This window comes from Vicugna pacos, chromosome 5 (assembly GCF_048564905.1).
Source record: "Vicugna pacos chromosome 5, VicPac4, whole genome shotgun sequence".
Classification (NCBI taxonomy): Eukaryota; Metazoa; Chordata; class Mammalia; order Artiodactyla; family Camelidae; genus Vicugna; species Vicugna pacos.
This window is the reverse complement of record NC_132991.1, coordinates 80,680,451-80,703,338: the sequence shown is the minus strand read 5'-3', so window position 1 is coordinate 80,703,338 and position 22,888 is coordinate 80,680,451. Positions and strand designations below refer to the sequence as shown.

Genomic DNA, 22,888 nt, shown 5'->3' with positions numbered 1-22,888 from the left:
CAATAAAACTTTACTTACGGACACAGAAATTTGAATTTTCATGATTTTCTCAATTCATGAAATATTCTTCTTCTGATTTTTCTTTCAGCCATTTAAAAGTGTAAAATCCATTCTTAGCCCACAGGCCCTACAAAAACAGATGGCCATGGTGCACTGACCCCCAATATGCCACAGAGGGAGTCAGAAATTCTCCCAGGGAGTTCAGGGACTCGCATTTTATCAAATCAACAAAATCACTTATTAGGAAGCATTTTGTCTAGAGGGATTGTTTCGGACATAAATGTGCAGGGATAAAATCAAATGGCCAAAGTCAGTCCTCACTTTCCACACTCTTTCTGAAAGACTGGGCTGGGAAAAGTCTGAGACGGTGTGATGTGAACTCACCCAAACGTGCCCTTGTGACCGAGACTTGGATTTCCACCTTCTGTCTCCTGTTAGATCAGAGTGGAGCTGAGTCCTACTCACCTGTGTGTCCCCACACCAGCCCATTAGGGCCTCTGCCTGACCCTGAAACACACCCAAGGGCCATATCGTCCAAGCCAGCGAGAAGCCCAAGGCCTGGTAAGGATATTTTTTTTCCATTTGGTAGGCTCTTTTATGTGAAAAGTTTAACAAGGGTACAGAAATCAAATCACGTTTAGTTAAATATTTAATAATGCATCTTATTTTAGAAGAAAAAAAAAATGAAGTTGACTCTATACTGGAAAATCCTGGACCTAGAACCACCGTGAATATGCAGGTTTTCCAAAAATGGTCAAAGAAAGAGAAAGGAAGGAGTGAGGGAAGGGATAGGAATAGAGGAGAGAGGGAGGGAAGGAGGGACAGATGGAAAACACAGAATATAGACTATTTCCTATTAGGCTCTTTTCTCATGTATTTAATAAATTATTATTAAATAGAGAGCTGCTGTCTAATAAAGTACAAATCAGTGATGTACTCCATATCATCTTTGAGTAATGCACTATTTTCCAGAAATACCATCTTCACTTCCTATTGAACTACCTTCCATAATAATAAGGAAAGTTATTCATATGTGTGTATATGTCTGGGAAAGTACTTTTTAGAATTTTAAGAAAATCAGGATTATGCTCAGTCTTTGCATTCAGTGTGTTAAACTGCCCCCTGGAATGTAGGGTAAGATAACCAGGCTTCGCACAATACACAGTACAAGTGCCTGTGACAGTGAGACCCACCCCCCTAGACACTGGCTTTTGGTGGCAGGGACTGTCATATTCATTTTGGTGCTCTGGGGACCTGGCACTAGCAGGTGTTTGATAAGTGTTCGTTGAATGAATGAAAAGGAAATGAGGGAACTGCTTCACCTTAAAAGAATTAAACCCTGTTTTCTAACAAGGCAATAGCACTTGAACAAGACGAGTGTTCCTGGAAGATAAGAGACACCCGGGAGAGCTGAGCAGCAAAACACAAATGTGAGTGTTGCACATGTCGGGGAGCAAAACCAGGGGGTTATTCCTGTGCGTAGAACAAACGCTCCCCCAAGAGATGGCTTGATCATAATCCAACTGAATTCAACTCTTTGCCTCCAATGAGAAAAGAGAACTTTAAACTGCCCCAGGCTTGAACAGGGCTGAGTTAGAATCAGTGTTTTCCAGTAGAAGGAGAAAAGCAAGAGAGTCAAAACACCACCATCATTTCAAACTTGGACTTACTGTCAAAGTTTCTGTTTTTATTTTGGAAAGAACGTTAAAGCAGACCACCAACATTAAAAATAATAATACTCACAGTTTCCAAGTATGCGTCTAGGCTGTTCCTGCAGCATATAGTCTACACATTTCAGCCAGAATGATCTGATGTTTTTCTGACCTCCTGACTTTGCCTGAGTCTCAATCAGCTGCCACCAAATAAACACCAGTCAGAAATCGAAGAGCCACCAGGCCCTCAGTGGTAGAAATCAGAGGGATTTTCCAATCGGGACCCAGTAGATGTGCCCACATTCTAACCAATGGGATGTGAGTGGAAGTGGTGTATGCCACTTCCAGATGTAACCCATAAAACCATTCACTGTGCCCCTCCACACTCCTCCCTCTCTACTGTCTTCTTGTAGACAAGCACAGTGACCTTGGAAGCCACGTGTTAAAGATGACAGAGCTACAAGATAGGAAATGCCTGGGCTCCTGATGACTCTCTGGATAACAGCCACCTCTAATCACAAACACTCCCTCAGACATTGTATCAGTTTACTAGAGCTGCTGTGACAACATGTCACAAACTGGGCAGCTTAAACAACAGAAATGCATTGTTTCACAGTTCTGGATACCTAAGATGAGGGTCTCAGCAGAGCTGGCTTCTTCTGAGGCCTCTCTCCTTGGCTTGTAGATGGCCACCTTCTCTCTGCGTCTTTACATGGCCTTCCCTCTGTGCTTGTCTGTGTCCTAATCTCCTCTCCTCTAAGGACACCAGTCATATTGTATTAGTGTCCACTCCAATGACCTCATTTTACTTAATTACCTCCTTAATGACCTTCTCTCCAAAAATAGTTACATTCTGAGGTATTGGGGGTTAGGACCTCAACATACGGATTGACGGGACACAGTTCAGCCCATAACACGTGGCCAAGCCCAACATCAGTGGAACAGGGAAGTAGACTCCACTCACCATAGCAAAGGTGGGAAAAGAGATAAGAACTATGGCAAAATAATGTAATCTGCCACTAGAGACAGTGATGATGCAGTGTGGTAAGTGCCAAGGTGAAACCAGAGCACAACAGGGTGAAATTCAAAAGTATCTGGCATTGGAACCCCTCCAAACTCTGACCCTTGGTAACCTGTCTCTCCTCATCTCAGCTTTACTGTAGAATAGCATTCAACCCCTGTACCAAGGGGCAGTGACAAGTGTTTGCAATATGTTGCAGTAGAAACAGATATGCCTGGACTCCTAAGACCTCTCACTTTCTCCATGATACCCTGCTTTTTCATCCAGTGTGAGCCAAAAACCATCTGTGTGATCCTGGGGAAAGCATTTGCTCTCTTAGGATCTATAACCTGATTTCTGGGATGTGGAAACAGACTCTAAAGTCCCTAAGATTCTTTGACTCGATTTCTTTTCTTTGCGACGTGTGTTCCACAGAACATTAGTCCCAGGAGATGCCAGGCAAATAAATGTTTCCATGAGCAAATGCACTTGGAAGATGCTGCCTGCTGTATCGCTTTCTTAGAATACCAAAGGTTATGAAAAGTCCTGCAACTAAAAAAAGCTTTACTTCGGCTGTTTCCCAGATGTATTTGGCCTAAGACTTTCTCTTTCTGCCCTTGTAACATGGCCCAGAACTGATGAACTCACTCCTTCAGTACACACAGGCTTGGAGAGTTAGACTTGTTAATGTCTGTGTCCTGTTTCTCCTCCCTACACCCAGAAAGAATTCTTGCATCTAAGACAGAAAGTCCCACAGACTGTGATGCGAGTACTTCCCACAGACCCCCACACGCTATGGCTCAATTTTCACCATTCTCCAAAAACTCCACAAACAGGGCAGCAAAGGACGGGACATGACCCACCCCATGGATGCCTGGGGACTCCCAGTGCACGTCTTCCCCATGTTACTCAAAGGAGTTTTGCATCTCCTTTTGGACAATTCTCTTCAGAGTCTGGAGCACATTTTCAAAATATCCTCAGTAATGGCATATCTTTGGCCTTTGTGGGAGAGATTTGCGTTTGGGAAACAATAAATATTTACTGGAGCCAAGTTGGGTGAATGACTTGGGCAATGAAGCTGAGAAACATTGCTCTGAATCAAATGTGGAGTGTACAATTCGCCTCATCCTTCAGCCAGGCCCATTCCCATCTGGCTCCCAGGTCTCTGGAACAAGAACAGTCATTCCCAGTGAGCTCTCCCATGCATTCCAGAATCTTCACGCACTGTATTGCCGAGTGGCCAGGGCTCCCTTGAGTGGCAAACAATTATGTCCACTTGTTTGTTTTGTTCCTTTATTTGGCCGCATGTCTGAACAGAGATGCATTAATCCAGTGTTTCTTGAACAGGGAGTTCTCATGGGGCCATTCATGTTTCTGTTGCCAGCTATTGTTCTGAATTCAGAAGACTATCCCCAAATTGCACATTCACATCTTTAATTGAGCCGAAGCCATTCTAACACCTCCCTTTCGTCCCGTGTCCCCTCATCCTCTGCACAAGATCACTCTGCCTCTCTCTGGTGTTGATCCCAGGGTAAGAATTGTTTTGTTTTTTTAATACCCTTCCTGTTATTTAGTAGTCAGCATGCACTTTTTTATCCCTTCAAATAACATTTAATTGCTTTAACATAACTTTTTTCAAGGAGGCAAAGGAGCATTCTTTGAAGATCCAAATTACCCTCAAAGCTGGTCTCTCCACATTCCTGAGATTTGCACTGACTTTTAATAACTAGGATATAAAACAAAAGAAAGAAGTTTGTTTGTGTGTGTGTGTGTGTGTGTTTTTAATATTTTATTGATTTATAATCATTTTACAATGTTGTGTCAAATTCCAGTGTAGAGCACAATTTTTCAGTCATACATGAACATATATATATTCATTGTCACATTTTTTTCCTCTGTGAGCTACCATAAGATCTTGTGTATATTTCCCTGTGCTATACAGTATAATCTTGTTTATCTATTCTACAATTTTGAAATCCTGTCTAACCCTTTCCACCCTCCGCCCCTTTGGAAACCGCAAGTTTGTATTCTATATCTATGAGTCTATTTCTGTTTTGTATTTATGCTTTGTTTTTTTGTTTTTGGTTTTTTTTTTTTAGATTCCACATATGAGCAATACTACTCAGCCATAAAAACCGACAATATAATGCCATTTGCAGCAACATGGATGCTCCTGGAGAATGTCATTCTAAGTGAAGTAAGCCAGAAAGAGAAAGAAAAATACCATATAAGAAAGAAGTTTTATACCCCTTTCTCTGAGAGCATTTTAACTGTGGCTGTATAACCAAAGGTGGTCAGAGCTAGAGGATAATGCATAATGTCTAATGTCATAGATGCGAAGCGGGTTCCAAACTTCTTTAGCTATTAGAACTCACTGCAGACAGAAGCTCTCAAAATCCCAAATATTCAGCAAAAGCAATGAGGGGGTTCTCAGGACAGTTCAGATCTTCAGACTGCCTTTAAATGCTTCATTGCTTACAGATCTGAACTAGCCAAAGCTTCGCTGCTCTTGGATTTTGATTATAGCCTAAAAACGTAGTCATCTTACTGATGACAAAAGTGAAGCCCAGAAAGACACAACTAGCACCTGGCAGAGCAAGAGCTAAAACCTTCGCCTCCTGGTTTCCACACCAGGAACAGCCCTAATTCCTGCTGTGTATCTGAAGCACTGGGGAGCTGGTTAGACACAGATTTGGGGACTGCAACCTCTGGGGATTCTGATTCAGTGGGTTTGGAGTGAGAACTTAGAATCAGCATTCTTTAAAGTTTCCTGTGAGTCTGCTGGAGATCCAGGTTTAGGAACCACTGGTTTGTACGATCCAGTCCTCCACGGCCAAGTGCCAAAGGGCAATTGACTGTTCTCAGGAAAAACAAACTAACAAACCCAGGGAAGAGCCTACATTTGCTCAGATCAGCATCACTACAAATGATAAAGCAGGGTGAATTGGGACTGTTTTAATCAGGTCCAAAAATTAATCAGTGGGTTAAATGAATTATTTACAAAGTACCACTCAGAAGGAATGTGACCAATGTTTTGTGTCCTGAGATAATTGGTTGGCCTTTTATAGGCATAATCCCTGAACAGTATTTTAAGATTGATCATGCTTTGCCTTTTACAAGGTGGCTTTCCATGCATTATCTTTTTCAGTCCATTCAGCAACCCAAAATATATAGGTAAGGCAGGTCTTATTTTCCCTATTTTATAGACAATGCAACTGAAATTCACAGAAGAGAAATGGCATACTGAGAAATACAGCTAGTAGGGCTGTATCTAACACTAAATTCTGAACCAAATATGCCTCCTTCATGCGTCAAAGAATAATCCATATTGCCAGATCTTCCTCTTTTCTGCTCACTCCAGCATAATCACAAGTGGTTGTATAAAATGGAGAACTCAATAACTCTAATAGCTATTAAAAAAACACTATTGATGCTCACAGCCAAGACCTCATGATGTTTATTCTAAACTCCTCGTTTACTACTACACGATCATTGTAAAATGAAAACCGTTCAACAGGATTGTATCCTATGACTTTCTAAAATCAATTTCTACGTAGTCTAGGAAGTACAGACAGTAGTAGGTAAAAACTCGGAAGTGGGAAGACTGCATCACAAATTACATGCCAACAGTAACAATAAAAAGTCAGTATTTATTTGAATTTTAAGAGGAACTAGAACTCCTTAGGAATCGAAATAAAAGGAAAAGCTGCTTAAGAAATATGAGCATTTCATACTTGGGTCACATTCAAGGAACTCAGGTTAGCCATGACCTGAGTAATTGGATGATTGTTCTTCTCATCATGAGCAACTTGGCATCAATGGACTACACTGAGGATTTTGCAATTTAATTTGATTATTACTGTAGCTAAAGTCCTTGCTCCATTCCAGGCACTTATCATTTCAGTCACATGGCCATTACTGTTGTCACCCAATTCTTTTTAGACATGACAGGGGAGCAGATTGCTTTGACTGAAGTTTAGGAATCCCCAGGTTTCCTATATGTGCTGTCATCATGGCTCCCTCCCAGGAAGTTGGGAAAATTCACTGGGTGCCAAAATCATTACCCATCAGAAGGGAGTTTCCTAGCCCTTCCAGTAAATCCCTCTAGGTTCCCCCTTTCTCCTGATCTTTATCCTGTATCTCTGTTTAACTGATCCCCTTAAAAATAGTTGTAAGGGTCTTGCCCTGCCCAATATTAAAATGTACCATAAAGCTGCAATAAGTAGAACAATGTGGCAGAGGTTCAGGAATAAACTAACAGACATCAGTATCCACTTTGTTTGCACATTGTTTCTCCCCCTCTCCCTCTCCTTCTCTCTCTAAATGGTTCTACAGGAATGTTAGGTCTCCTTGGCCTCTTCTGAGCACTTAAAGCTCAGAACAGGAGAGGATCTGGGTAGCACTTCATAAGTACTTGTTGAATGATTGAAGGACCAGGAGGCATCCAGTTTCCAAAGGGAAGTGGAAACATTCTCTGCATAATAAAGGAGGTAAAGGAGACAAAAGGGAGAAGCTGAGTGATACGAGAAGGAAGGAGTGGGGAAACAGAGAAGAGGAATCAGAAGGAAGGTGCCTAATAGAAGTTTTTATTCTCTAATGGGAAGTTATCCTTCCTCGGTCTCACTAATCTTTCGTAAAACCCCAGCTTAGCAAACACATGCAAAATGCCACATTAACTAGGAGGAGGAGAGGGGCTGGGCTGGGAGGAGCATTTTCTTGGAATTTGTGTAACAAGCATATATTCGTGTATTTTAGGTGGGTATCTTTGACCCAGGGATTCCAAGATTCATTCCCTGAAAATGATTGGCCAAATTTTTAAAAGATGTAAAAATGATGCCCCCACCCCAACCCTCAGTTATTCACAACAGTGAAAGTAGGAAATAACCTCAAGGTGCATCAAGAAAGGACAGGTAAGTAAATTAACGTAAAGCCATACAGCTAGATTCTATGTAACCGTTTTACATATTGTTAGGGAAACATATCCACAGAATATCACTGAGTGGAAAAAAGCAGCTCACAAGACAAAAGCATATGTAATATGAGATAACTTGTGAAAAATATCAAGATACTTGCATAAGCAAAGAGTCTAGAAGAATATTCACAATGGTTAGTTCCGAAAAGTGGCATTTTCCCCCAATTCCACCTCTTATAGCAATTGCTTTTACAGAAACTATGTTCCTTTTTCCAGAACATACAACTAAAGACACTGAAATACATTTTTTGCAAAGAAAAATACACCAATTTCTCCAGCTAGCCATCCAACTTTCTACATATAGAATTTTATTTCTTCCCACCAACTCTAAAAGATATGCCTCATCTAGTACAGTGTTGGCAATACAGGAGGATTCAAATACATGCTCAGATTCAGTCGATTTTAAGGCCAGAAATAATTGCCCCTTTCTGTTGAATGCAGCATGCCTAGAGGCATCCAAAGATAATATTATAAACATTCAGATGAAATATTTGCAAAGTAATTGATAGAGAAAATCCCATCTTGGAAGAATGTAGCAACTAGGTCACTAACTTGGAAATAGCCAGGTTAAGTCAAGACAACTTACAACTTCACTATATCCAACAGGGGAAGAGGCCCTGGGAGGAAACAGAAAACGTATTCTTGGCTTCCTATCACTTATCATCCAAACCAACTCCTCTACTATGGTTGTTACAGCATCATAGCGACGTCTTCGGCTGGTGAGTAGGCTGTAACCAGTGGAGCAGTATCTCCCACCCACCCTCATCACCACCAACATAAAAGCATGGGGGGAATGGAGGATAGGAAGGGAATGCAGGAGTTTTCTCTCTCCTTTTTCTGATTAGATACCCTAGGAGAGAGCAGAAAGAGAGGGGGCAGAGGGGAGGGAGGGGACAAAGGCAAGAAAGAAAGGGAGGAAGAAGATAGCCATCCTTTCCCCCAGATCCAACAACATCGTGGCTGAATCTGTGTCAAGAGCAGAAATTGGCTTCACAAACACCGCAGATCTGAAAAACAGAATTGTTATCAGCTCATATGTTCCATCGATTTGATGTGGTTATAAAAGTAGAATAGCCTCTGGATAAAAACCTGGTTTCTGAGATCATGGGCCTTATGACAATAAAATTTCCCTGTAACAATTTAGACCCAGGTATATGGAAAACACTTCACTTGCATAGTTTTTCCCAAGTGTATTAAAATTTTTATTTCATCCACAATAAAGCCTGTTTTCTCCCAGAAAGAGATATGAGAGGTTTAATAAGGGAGTGGCTTTGCCCTGGTTTCTGACCTAGTTTATGAAGGCCAGTTTTCTCTGGCAGGCCAGGGACCAGAGACGCCTGCAGTCATAGAGAAGGTCATCCTCCATGGATTTCCCCTGAATCATCCTAAAACTGAGCCTAGGGATACCCTCGGCACAAATTTCTGACCCCAGAGCTAACCTCTTCCACACTCTGCCTGTGCCAGGGGGTGGACATGTTAAGATAAGAAACCTAAGAGGTCTGGAAATGTCCAGGCAACAAAGTATTGTTAAGCCTTCCCTTTCTGGATCATTTTTCTTACTGTAGGCGCTCAGGATCCTTTCCATATCAAAACTTCCTCTCAGGAAATGACCTCATGTCAGTCATTCACACTTTAGTGAGAATTCAAATATCTCCTCTTCCAAACACATTTTAAATTACAGTCCTTCTAAGTGTAAGAAAGAATATTTTGTTTCTTAGAGGAATCTGAAACATATTTGATTAGACTCTTTGGGGAGTGGGAGTGAGAGGGAGGACTTTTCCACCTCCTTGAAATGTCACCATTTTCTGATTCTAAAACAAACATGACCCAAAAAGCAAAAAGGCCCCAGAAGCACAGTTGTCCTTTGGGGGATTGCTTCACAGTCATAGCAGAGAGTAATCCATTTTCAAGCCATCACTTTAAACAGTTGCCTCTCAGATAGACCAACCCCATCTCTGTTGCCTTATGACACTTCCTGTTTCCTTCATGTTGATTAAGCGCCCAGCTGGAATGGCTCCTACCATCAAGGAAATACGGTCTCACTGGCTGGAGAATAGACACCGTACAGTACAGTCACCTGTAACTTTCAGTGATGGGTTGCATATTTACAGTTATTTTAATTACACTTGAAAGGATAAAGATCAGGAACAGATGTCAGACAGATAAATTAAAATTAATGATCATTTGCTAATGGAGTGAAGAACCATTCATCATTTTATTAGAACTAATTCTTAGGGCCATATGGAACCTTTTACAATGGGAGCAAATCTTTATTCTCTTTGGAATATTAAGATTTTGATTGATAAAATGCAGAGAACAGGGTTTCCCAAGTAAAATTGCCTCTTATTAAATGTTAGTAGTTACCAGTTAATATGACAAACCAGATATGTTCAAGTAAAGTACATGTACAAATGTTGATCAGAGTATGTTGCCCTGCCTTCCTTCCTTCATTTATTTATTTAACAGGTGTTTACTGAGTGCCAAGTACCATGCTAGGTGTAGAGATATATCAGTGAACAGAAACAGAGATGGTCTTACCTTCCTGAATCTAACAATGTAAATGAAACAGATACTAATCATATACTTACACTCACAAATATAAAATCGCAACTGTAAAAGGTGATAAGCATGTGCAAAAGCCCTGTGACCAAGGGTATCATGGAGCAGGCAATGAAGACACCAGAGGGCTAGAGCGACTGGAAAAACAAGCCTGAGGAGGGACGTGGTGTGAGACGAGGTTGAAGAGGCAGGCAGGGACTTGTAAGCCATGACTGGTGTTTTATCTTTTCCTAAGCACAATGGGAAGACAATGAAGAGTTGTGAGAAGGAGCGTGGCAGGGTCAGATGTGAATTTTGAGATCACTCCACCCAGTAGGGTGAAGTCTAAATGGGAGGGTAGGAGGCAGAGTGGATGTGCAGATGCCAGTTCCGTATGTTTGTTGTGGTCTGGGTGCAAATGGGTAGAAGCAATAGTAAGAGGGAAGCTGATGTTGATGGAGTGCTGATGGTCGGCTGGGGTCAAAGTGGAAAAAAAGTGGTTGGATTTGAGAGGTATTTTGAAGCCATCTAGAAGAGAGTGGATTGAGTGGGGACAATGGTGAAGACAAAGTGTCAGTTTGTAGCTCTGGGATTTCTGGCCTGCAGAACTGGCTAGATGGGAATGCCACTCACTGAGATTTTTTTTAATGCTGAGGAGGTCCAATTAAGAAGGGAATGTTCTGGATCTCTGGGTGATAAGTCCACACATGCCCTTCCCTGACCATACCACCCAGCAGAAACCATGGCTGAAGTGGAAAAGGCAATGGAGTTTAAAGGGATACTTTGGCCATTTCTATTTGATCAGGCTCCCACATCCTCTTGCCCTGGGGATGTGAGCCCTGGAAAGGATGGGGGAGATTGTCCAGCACCCACCTGCTCACTTGACAGGTGAATGAGAATGAAGAGACCTTGCCCAAAGGCATGAAGCAAACGAGCAGGTGTGCCAGCACAGTCTAGAGGAGACCTTGGAGAGAAGCCCTCAGAGAACAGCCAGCAAATGCCCGCCGGGGTGCCCCGCACCTTGCCATGTACTGTGATTTAAAGATGAGCAAGTCACCAGCCCTGGAGAGGGAAGGCGTATGAACAGGAATCCAATTTGATAAGTGTTGTGATAGAGAGAGACCGGGAGGCAGGGGGAGGGAGGTTACCGGATATTCACAGGAACACAGACACCCCAGGGAAGCAGGCATCAGGGATGAATTCCTACCCATCTGAGCTGAGTTCTGAAGAATGAAAGGGGGTGTTTGAGTGTTTCCAGGGAGAGGAAATGGCAGGACAGAAAGTACAGAGACTGTCAGCAGGTTAGACTGTCAGTGCCCCTCCTTTCTTCCTCCTCCTCCTCCTAGCAACCTCCCCCCAACTCCCCTCCAAAATCCTTCCTTGCATAATCCCCTCAAGAAGTTCTAGCTTTTGGAAAACAAGCTAGGAAGAGCATTTGCTTCTCTGCAGGTAACTCCAGCTCTCCACCCAGGAAACACAAACCTCTCCCAGGGTTGAGTCTGGTGACCTTCTTCAGAGGTAGCTGAGGGGTGGGGGGGGGTCCCAGTGATAAGGAGATAGCAGGAACAAGACACCACTGAGTATTTCAATATATTATCCTTCCACAAATGTTCTAGAAAGTTCATCTTGACCGCACTATGGAGAATGAGTTGGAGAGAGGAATCAGGATTGTTTAGGAGACAGAGCTCCTGGCACAGGACAGAGGGCCTGTATAAGGGGATTTAGGTATTCCTCTGCAAGCAGCCAGCAAATATCTAAACAGGCCTGCATCAAACCATTGCACGGGATTTGCCACCCTCATCTCCACAGGGAGCTAGATCCACCCAAATCGGGCACCCAATTAGGAAAGGATACAGATGGAAGGCAGAGGAGGAAGCAGACTGGGTTTCCACTCGAGCAGAAGTTGAGGATGTGAAGATGTTTTCTTCCCTCCAAGTTCTGAAAACCCCAGATCTCAGTGCCTTTGTGGGCACATGGGAAGAAGTAACTCAGCCAGTCTCTCTGTCAGCTCTTTTGTTTCAGGGAACTGAAAGGGGATGACAGTTTAGCAAGAGCAAGCAGGTTTTGCTCTGACCACTTCCAGAGTCGGGACAGAAGAGGAACTCCCAGGCTGAACGTAATGATGTCAGAGCCTCGCCCTATGCTGCCGCCATCCAGTGTCCCCGCCACACACAACCTTCACCCAAGCTCTCTCCCTGTACCCCCTTACACACACACTCACACAAACACACACACATACACACCCACGCACGCTATGCTCAGGGAGCTTAAAGAGGGCACTCTCTCCATCTCCTCCTTCCTCAAAGCCTTTGCTCTCAACAGACACCGAATGCCCAGCCAGCCCCGTCCCCCCATCCCCTCCTCTTCCCTTCCTGGGGCCTTGCACCCAACGAGGAAGATTCAAGGGGGGAAGGTATAGCTCAGTTGGCAGAGCAGCATGAGGTCCTAGATTCAATCCCGAGTACCTCCTCTAAAAATACAGAAGTAAATAAACCTAATTACCTACCCCCCAAAACAAATAAATAAATCACTCTTAAAAAATACTTTTTAGTAAAAGGAAAATTTAAGATCTCACAAAAAGATGCAGGACCCCACTTTAGCAGATTGGGGGTGACCATGTGGGAGAATCACTCAGGCCTTCGGACCAGCCACTCCGCAGAGCTGACAGTTCCTCGCTGTCCCTGGCCTCCAGGATAGATTTGCCCCCAGGACGCAGCATCGGGATTCTTTGGGGGCTGGTGGCCTTCTCTTGGCTGTTGCCCTGCAATCTGCATGATTCTCTCTTTTCAAATACAAGGCAAAAATGAGTTTCTGGAGAATGAGCTGTTGGGCCCACACTCCCGGGAGTGAACACCCCTGGGCCCTGGCAATCAATCCCCCGTCACTGGGGCTGGGCCCGCAGTCAGCAGCTCAAGCGTAATTTAGGGCTGTGCTTATTACAGGCTCAGACCTTGTTTGATGCACTAGAGCAGAAAAAAGTTCTCTCTCTGCATGTGGCCGTGTCCTCCATGTCTCTCGTATCTTTAACAATGTAAACATCAGAAACAGATGGGGAGAGCCAGGCCTGTGCCAGGCCAAACAGCGCTCACCGCAGACAATATGCCGTGGGGCCAAGACAAACACGCTCTGTGGATACCACTAATTTAGAGCACGCTGGAACCAAGCAAAACAAATAACAATTAAGGCCCAGAAATCTTAAAATGAATAGCCTTTCTGTACACAAACTCCATGCCACTATTAAAAGGCCATCAACTGCGACGAATATATGAAACATAACAATGAAATCCTTCTTATGTGAATAATGACTGAATAATTACCGGGAAAGGGAGCATGACTGTAGTTTGCAGACTCTGTGGGGTTTGCACACTGAGGTTTGCTTTTGCAGAGCACGCGGACACTTTCAGAATGCCTTCACAGACTTGTGTCATCATGACAACACTGGAAGGAGTCGGTATGGCAGGCCTTTGTGTCCCCACTTTCCAGATGGGACAACTGTGGCATAGACTGGTGAAGAGAATCAGCTAGTCCCAGTGCTCTCATGGGCAAAATAGGGTCTAAAATGAGGTCTCCTGACTTGTCCAGTGTTCCTTCTGCCAGCTTGCACGGTCCTCCCTACTCACGCCTGCAAGCCCCATGCCCCTTCCTCCCCATTATATCTCTTAACCAGGGAGACAGGTGCCAGAAACGTCTTAGACAGAGAATGGGCAAAGCTGGGGATCCAGGCGTCAGCATCTTGCAATGCCCAGGTAGCCTTCCAAACCTTCAGCACGTCATCTCTCTTCACCAACCAAGACAGATGCCTTAACGGGGGGGGGGGGGGGTGGTGAAGGTTACCTATGGAGCCACTAGCTATAAGCCAAGGGGCTTCAGCCAAATGGCTTCAGATTTCAACCAGGTATAATCCCTCCTTAGGGGTCGCGGCTCAGGGCAGGGAGTGAAAAAGAAGAATCCACCTGAAGACATACCAGTCCCCTGCCTGCAGCTCACGCACCCAGCGGATCACTCACTTCATCTGGGCCCAGCTGAGCTGCAGAGATACTGCCCATCTTGGGTGGGTCAGTACGCAGGGGATCTGGCTCCCAGCGAGAAAGGCTCCTGGGAATGCAGATGCCACGTGGCTCTCAAGAGTCACCGAAGCACAATAAAAGCCACTCTTGGCCAATCAGACCCACAGAACACTTAAAACACTGGTCTTTTTAAATGTGAGGATGGCATAAGGAAGTGGGTACAATTATAAACTTTTAGGAGGAGGGTAAATCAATACAATATTTTTAAGGGCAATTTGGTAACTTCAATTAAAACAAATTAGGTTGAACCATTGAAATTGCCAAATCCACATTTGGCCTATAAAAATTTCATATAGTTCAGCCCAATACAATGTACACATTGTCCAACTTTGCATATCCACTTCTTTGTAGCTACCCTACAGAAATGTTGGCACGTTTCCACAAAGAGCTTACACTAAGATGTTCACTGGAACATACGGGGGACAGTAGGAGTTTGCAAACAACCCAAGTGCCAATCAACAAAACAGGAGAATAACCCAGGTTGGAGCTTTACTGGGAAATGTTATGCAGTAGGTACAAATGCAGATAGATCTTTTCAACAAACAAATTGCAAGAAGAGAGAAATGGAAGGGGAACCTACACAGTAAAAAAGACAGAGATTTATCAACCAACTGCAATGTGTGCATCTTAATAGGATCCTGACTCAAATCATTTTTTAACTAGATAAAGGTGGATATTAAGGAATTGTTTATTTTTTAAGTGTGACAATGATGTTGTGTTTATATTTTTTTGATAACTCTCATCTTTTAGAGATACATAATGAAATATTTATGGTCAGAAAGCTGTATCTGAGTTTCACTTTAAAATAATGAAGGAGAAAATAGGTGGGTTAGATGTTCCAGGTTGGACGAGTGATAATTGTTAACCTGAGTAGTGGGTACAGGAGGATTCATTATATTATTTAGTCTACTCTTGAATGTATTTAAATTTCTCCATAACAAAACATTAAAAATAAAGTATCGCTCTTAAACAAAAGACATAGTTGTATGCAAAGATACTATTCTATACATATTGTTGAGGAAAGAACATATTAAGTGAACTAGCAAGTTGCAGTATAATATTACATTATGACATGTATTACATCATGATACCAGTTATTTGAAAAATAAAAGCACAAAACCACATACACATATTCATGTAAATGTATTTTTTTTAAGTTCAGAAGTTTACACTGTAGACAAAGCTGTTAAGAGTATTTACTGCTGAGGAAGAAACTGGGACTGGAACATGTGTGGGTGGTAATGGTTGAGGTGAACTTTTCCTTTTGTCTGTTGTTTGTGTTTTTATAAGAGTATATTAATGTACTTCTTGTATAATTTAAAGCAATATTAAGCATCATTAACCAAAAGTTTTGAAGCAGCATTTGGGGAGCCCTCAAATTGTTCTTAAAATGATTCTCAGGCAGTGGAGGTGCTGCAGAGCAGTAGCGTGCTATGTGTGGGCGCCGGCGACTGTGTGTTGGTTCATTTCTTGTCATTTCTTATTTGTGAGTCACCAATGTCCAAGGGGGTGGAGAGAGAGAGAAGAAACTGCCCCTTTTCTAAGTACCTGCTAAGTGCCAGGCATGGCCACAGCCATCATGTCCAGAATCCTCATCATAACCGTGGACCAACCGTCATAGTCTGAAGGTCAGGGACTTTCCCAAGTCCACTCAGCCAACAGCTGATCGAGTTGAAACCCAAATCCAGGTGTGACACCAGAGTCCATGTTCCTTCTGCCATAACATGGTGCAGATGGTCAGGTTCTTCCCTGCTTGGGGTTTCCCTGGGGCTGAGCAGAGGGAGTCACAAGTGAAAGGACAAAGAAGACAGCAGCCACCTTGACAGGAAAGAGGAGGCAGAGGAGCTGCAGAACAGGCAGCAGGGGTACAGGAGGGATGGAGATGATGGCCGGGTAACTGAACATCACTGTAGCCACGAGCCGCAGTGCTGATGGTGAAGCTATGAGGCTGGCGGTGATGGGCGCAGTGGTGAAGAGGGGTGATGGGGAGCGGGAGCTGCTCTCTCATTGGTGTGTCTGCACCTCCGAGGCCAGGGGTGTGAAGAAGGTAGCAGAAACGGTGCTGGTGAGCTCAGAGCCCAGGACAGTGAAGTGGGGTGAGTGGAGGCAACAGTGGGAGTGGATTTTTCAGCAGAGGGGAGAGTCTTCCCAACAGGGAGAGGGGGACGGGAAGGAAAGAGGCAGAGAGTGCAGGAGTCAGTGCCAGGCTCTTCAGAGTGCCAGGCAAGCAGCCCTCCTCCAGCTCTTCCTAGAAATTTCATGAATAAAAATATATCAAGCCAGTTCCTCAAACCAGTCATTTTCTCAGACCTTCCCACACGCAGTTGGTTCTCTGCTTGGAACATCCCTCGCCTCTCTCCCTCCCTCTTAGTTGTTGCTTCCAGCAGGGATCACATTTTCTAATTATTTATTCCATTGCCCACTTGTAATTACCATCACAGTGCATCCTAAACTGCATATTTGGGAGGAGGGGCACACAGATCAAGTTCGTTTTGTTTATCACCATCCCCAGCAGACAGCAACGCATCAGGCACAAAGTTGGTGCTTAATAGCTGTCTGAAGGGTGGGTGAATAAAGAAAGAAGGAAGGGAAGTAGGGAAGGAGGGGGAAGGGAGGAGGAGGAGGTGAAGAAGGAAAGGAAAGAAAGGAAGGAAAAACGAGAGGGAGGGAGGGAGCTATAACAATTCACTTCAGCTCTCTGCTACCTAGACAAAGGAATGCCTAGCAGGCAAAGAGAACTTCCTTGAGCATGTCTTCCAGTAGCATCATTTCCAAAATAAGATTCTCAGTTTGGAAACGTACTTTGCAACCCTGCACTAACCTGATTCTTCACCAGTCTTATCTGCACCCAATCTCCCCTCGGTTCTTCAGGAGAGCAAAGAACTGGCTGAAATTGCATATTGGATTTTGCATAGAAGTAGTGTGTGCATCTCAAATATTACTCAGTTGTCAGAGAGCTGCTAAACTACATTCTCAGCTGGCTTCGTAGAGTATTTATAACTGCCAAAACAAGTTATTTCCAAAATAAACGTCGTATTTTTAGCCCAATGTTGTTGGTAACCTGTTTGGTTAAGTCACAGACGCAGCTCAGAATCCGCAGGCTGTCTCCAGTCACCCCTGGTTGCCAGGAGTCATCTTCAGTCACTGGATGCCCAGCTCACTGGGTGAGGGGACCACCTCTGGAACTTGTACACCCACCCCCCAGCCATCAAAGGAAGTCTGGTCAGATGGCTTTGGAAAGCGTGGCTCACCCTCCACTCCCTTTCCTCTTGCAGGTTTCATCCTCCCTCTGTGGGTGACCACAACCAAAGAGTAAAAGAGAAAGGGCAGCAATGAGAATGGAAAAAGGGAAAGAAGGTGGAGGGGTCTGGGGTGAGGGGGTAGCTGCCCAAGTGTTACGTTAGCAGATGCTAAGGGGCAGCCAAAGAGCCAAGATGGAGAAGGCAAAGGTGAGAAGACGGGGGGAAGGAAATTCACACAGAATGTTCTTCCATGAGCGGAGGGTATAGAGGACGCTGTGGGGACCCCTGGGGACCCCTGGATTTGCAGCCTGTACACCTGAGAGGGAGGTTTCTGGGAAGGAAAGCAAGAACACAGGGAGCCTGTCTTCAGTTTTCTACAGTTTTTACCAACATTTTCTTCTCCTGCTGGTGCTGCTGCTGTGCTGAAGATTCTGGAGAAGAGTGTGGGGAAATGTTGACATCAGCCAGATCTAGGCTTCAACTCCAGCTTTGCCTCCTACCAGCTGTGTGACTTGGGGCAAGTTACTTAACCTCTCTTGGTCTTAGTTTCCCCAATTATGAAATATGGGAAGTAATAGTACCTGCCTTCCAGGGAGGTTGGGAGAAATAAACACACTAATATTTCTTTCAAAAGTGCCTGCCACATAGTGATAATAAATGGAGACTCTTGTGTCCACTTCCTATCCCCAATCTCTCTCTCCTACATGACTAATTTCCCCCTATGATAGTAAGTTCAGGAGCAGGGTGTTAAAGTCTGAGCAAGGGTTGTGGAAGGAGGGAGGAGGGACCCAGAACTCTTGTTTAGGGGAGAGCCACGAGGCTAGTGATGATAATGGCCTTCAAAGCCTGAGGCTCAGCCCAACATGGGTTCAGATCCCTCCTCCACCATTGACTGTGTGCCTTTGGCAGGTACGTTAGTTTCCTGTAGCAAATCACCGTAAACTTAGTGGCTTAACACAACACAAATGTATCCTCTTACAGTTCTGGAAGTAAGAAGTCCAAACTCAGTTTCACTGGCTAAAATCAAGATCTCAGCAGGGCTGGTTCCTTCCAAAGACTCTACGGGAAATCCTTCTTCTCGTCTTTCCCACCTTCTCGTGGTCAGCTGTATTCCTTGGCTTGTGGCTCCTCCCACCATCTTCAAAGAGCATCATTCCAATCTCTGCCTCTGTCATCACATCACCTTCTCCTCTGGCTCTGACCCTCCTGCCTCCCTCTTATAAGGACCCTTGAGATTACATTGGACCCACCTGAACAATCCAAGATGCTCTCCCCATCTCAAGATCCTTCATTTAACCACATTTACAAAGTCCCTTTTGCCATATAAGGTACCTTCACAGGTTCTGGGGATTATGACGTGGACATATTTGGAGACCATTGTTTAACTTACCACTGCGAGTGAATTCATTTCTCTGAGACTTGTTTTCCTCCCCTGTACAATGGGAATGATATCAACTGTGATGGTTCATATTGGGTGTCAACGTGTCATACTTCCCAGATACGTGGTCAGACACAGTCTAAGTGTCACTGTGAAGATATTTTTTTCAAGGAGATTAATATTTAACTCAGTAGATGCTAAGTAAAGCAAATTATCATCCATAATGTGAGTGGGTTTCATCTAAGCAGTCAAAGGCCTGAGAGAAAAAGACTAACATCACCTGAGAAGAAAGAATCCTGTTTCCAGGCTGCCTTTGGACTCCAACCATAACATTGACAGTCCTCTGGATCTCTAGCCTATCAGCCTGTCCTGAAGATTTTGGACTGCTAGCCCCACAATCACATGAGCCAATTCCTTTCAAAAAAAATTTTATTAAAAATTAAAATATTGATGGATGGATGTAGACTTTGTGTGTGTGTGTGTGTGTGTGTGTGTGTGTTTACACACATCCTACTGATTTCATTTCTCTGGAGAACCCTAATATACCTGCATTTAAAGGAGTTTAAATGAGATAAAACATGCCCAGGGTTCAGCACAATGAGGTTCAGCACATCAAGGTCAATAAACGTTATCAAAACCATAGTGAGATACCACCTCACACCTGTCAGAATGGCTATTACCAAAAAGACAAGAAACAGTAAGTGGTGGTGAAGATGTGGAGAAAAGTGGACCATCCTGCACTGTTGGGGGAATGTAAATTGGTGCAGCCACTATGGAAAATAGAATGGAGGTTCTTCAAAAAACTAAAAGTAGGACTTGTTTTCCTCACCTGCACAATGGGAATGATATCTACTGTGATGAGCCATCACATATAGTCCAGCCATTCCACTTCTGGGTATTTATCTGAAGAAAATGAAAACACTGATTTGAAAAGATACATGTACCCATATGCTCATTGCAGCTCTACCTACAATAGGCAAGATATGGAAGCAACCTAAGTGTCCCTCAACAGATGAATGGATAAAGAAGATGTGGTATCTATATACCATGGAATACGACTTGGCCATAAAAAAAGAGTGAAATCTTGCCATTTGCAGCAACATGGATGGAACTGGAGGGTATTTTGCTGAGTGAAATAAGTCAGACAGAGAAGGACAAATACTGTATGATGCCATTTATATGTGGAATTGAAAAAACAAAGAACAAAAAACACAAAACAAAACTGAAACAGACTCACAGAGTCTGGTTGCCAGAGGGGAGAGGGTTGAGGGAACCTACGAAATAGGGAAAGGTGATGAGATACAAACTTTCAGCTATAAAAGTAAGTGAGTCAGGAGGATGTAAAGTACACCTAGGGGATACAGTCAATAATGTTGTAACAACTTTGTATGGTGACAGATGGGAACTACACTTATTGTGGTGATCATTCCTTAATGTATAAAATACTAAATCATTATGCCGTACACCTAAAGCTAAAAAAAGTTAATAAACATTCACTGCGGTGGTTGTGGGTTTTTTTTTTTTTTAACAAAAAAATATGCCTCCAACTGTGAGTTACTATCAAGCCACAATGGACAAGGGGGAGGAGCAGGACCAAGACCAGCTCTAATGGCTCTTTAGAAGCTATCCTACACCCTGGTATGGAAATTGCTCAGGGCATTTTCTACGGCCCCCTATTTGTCCCAAAATTAGGGTTGGGCCCTCATGAAGTCGTTTCCTACAAGTGAAAGATGAGTTGAGAGCTCAGAACAAGTCCCCCTCCTCTGGATGTGGCCTCAGCCTTCGTCCTTGCAGGTGTAGCCATGGGAATGGAGGCAACAAAGTCACAGACAATCCCCCACGAGGAAATATCGTGAAGTCACGCCTCTCAGTCACAGGCTCAGGGCAGGACTAACGTATCAAGCATGCCAGCCTCGGAGATGAGGCGAGTTCCCACATGAACCATCTGTTTCCTCACTGACCCAGGGAATGAGACACAAGGAGGAAAGAAGGGAACCAGGAAAAAGAAAGAAAATTACAGCGTCTGCGTACCCTTGCATCTCCAAGACACACTCACAGCATCGCACTACAAAGCTGTTTAGTGTTGTCCCACAAGGACTGGCCTTTAAAGAAGAAAACTGCTCAGAGGGCATCAGGGAAGCATAGTCTAAAGATAAAGATAGACTCTATTTGGTTTTCATATTTTAGCAGCCGCTCAAGTGTATTTGCAGGAGCTCACTGGGGTCAAGCATGTGGGGCTGTTTAGGTGGTTCAGCAGCTCAGCTCTGGAAGATACTGCATGCCTCCCCTTCCGTGGGAGTCTCAGAAGCTCAAGTTCATTGAGCAAAGTCTTTTTAAGTTCAAACATCGTGGCAATTTGCATGGTAATTTACACCACAACCCTTTGTCCTCCTGTCATCCCAGAGAAGCCCTCCCAAAAGTTGAGGGAAAACAGCTCAAATGTTTACAGCCTGCTTGACACACTGTGATTTCACCCCTCTTCTTGCCAGACAGAAGGGAGGGGACAGAGGGTGTGGGGTTTATTGTGGTGACTGGCGTTCTTTGACATTGTTAGGTGGAGAGGCTGGGAGAAAAACAGGGCAAGTCATCATTTGGTTGTATTGTTAAGAAAACCTAATATCAGAAACCATTTGTGATTAGCTAGAAGTTAACCTTTCAAGTGGTAATAAAAATGATTTCTTCCATTAGTATAATGCTCTTCACTTTTCAAAGTGCATTTCCATTTATTGTCTCTGGTAGGGAAAAGAAAGTTCTATATTAGAAATGTCATGGGCTGAATGTTTGTGCTCCCCCCACCAAACTGCCAAAACTTCATATGTTGAAGCCCTAACCCCCAATGTGATGATATTTAGAGGTGGGGCCTTTGGGAGGTGAATAGGTTGAGACAAGCTTATCAGGGTGGGGGTCCTCGTGATGAATTAGCGCCCTTTTAAGAAGAGACCAGAGCTCACTTTCTCCCTCTCTCTCACCCTCTCCCTCTCTCTCCTCCACCACATGAGGATACAGCAACAAGGGAGCAATCAACAAGCCAAGAACAGAGCCCTCACCGAGAGGCTGGCCCTGCTGGCACCCTGATCCTGGACTTCCAGACACTAGAACTGCAGGAAGTAAAAGCCTGTTGTTTAAGCCATCCAGTCTGTGATAGCTCAAAAGCCCACTAGTGCCAAACTCAAATGTTAACACATATAATTGTTTTATTTAGACCAAATAAGTGGATATTTAGCCATGTAGAGCCTGCCTGCTTTGCATACCCAACACTGGGTAGCCGTACATAAGGCCCCCAGCCACTGCTGCCCTTTGGGCTCTCTGACCCTGGCCAGGCTGCTGGGCAACATCGTCTGGACACCTAAACCCCCTACCAACCCTTTCCCTCCTGGGAGCTCCCTCGGCCCCCACCCTTTCTGAGTAGTGACCTCCATGGTGCAGCCTCTGCACAGAGTCACACTGAGAGGGCCCTCCCCCATGCCCAAACCTGTCAAAGCATCACCTAAATAAAGCCTTAGTGTGCTACTGCCACCTTGTGGTCATATTTTTTTTCCTTGATCAGCCCCAAATCCCTCAAACTCCCTTCAATCAGTATCTCCAGGAGGATATGTGACTTAAACCCACACACAACGAGTCTAGGAAGCAGTGAATTCTCAGAGTCCAACTGGCACCAACCACAAGGCTCAGAAAATTACGCCACGGCCAGATCCTTACCAGCAACTGGACCACTGGAAGCCTTCCTCAAGAGGAGGCTGGCCAATGGCAGGCTGGACGTCAAGACTCCATAGAGAACTATGACACAAGGGAAAGCAAAGGAAAGGTCGTGCATCATGTTTGGGGGAAGGTGGGACTCACGCTCTTCTTCAGAGGTACAGTGGCTGTGGTCAAGGCTAGGGCAGAGCAGGAGCCTGAGATCTGTCTCACTGACAGATACTGCTACAGGCCAGCACCTAGTGAAAGGTCAGGATGCTGCTGCTGCTGCTGCTGCTGCTGCTGCTGCTGCTGCTGCTGCTGCTGCTGGTGATGCTGATAACAATGGTGGTGGTGATGATGG

The 22,888-nt window shown here is 44.2% G+C and overlaps 1 long non-coding RNA gene across 8 annotated transcripts in view; it reads left to right on the top strand.

The window, feature by feature from the left end:
• LOC140696482 (uncharacterized) overlaps nucleotides 1-22,318 on the top strand; it is a 33,542-nt gene extending 11,224 nt beyond the window's left edge. For 3 of the 8 annotated variants that reach the window (XR_012072900.1, XR_012072901.1, XR_012072899.1), the window contains 5 exons: nucleotides 439-561; nucleotides 1,355-1,430; nucleotides 4,752-4,849; nucleotides 8,231-8,343; nucleotides 21,849-22,318. This is a non-coding gene — a long non-coding RNA (uncharacterized lncRNA). Of the gene's footprint in view, nucleotides 1-438; nucleotides 562-1,354; nucleotides 1,431-4,751; nucleotides 4,850-8,230; nucleotides 8,344-8,567; nucleotides 8,823-11,050; nucleotides 11,522-17,303; nucleotides 17,394-17,504; nucleotides 17,578-21,848 lie in introns of those variants that run through there. The other 5 variants (XR_012072905.1, XR_012072904.1, XR_012072906.1 and 2 more) reach the window with 5 other exon arrangements.
• The last annotated feature ends 570 nt before the right edge of the window (nucleotides 22,319-22,888 follow it).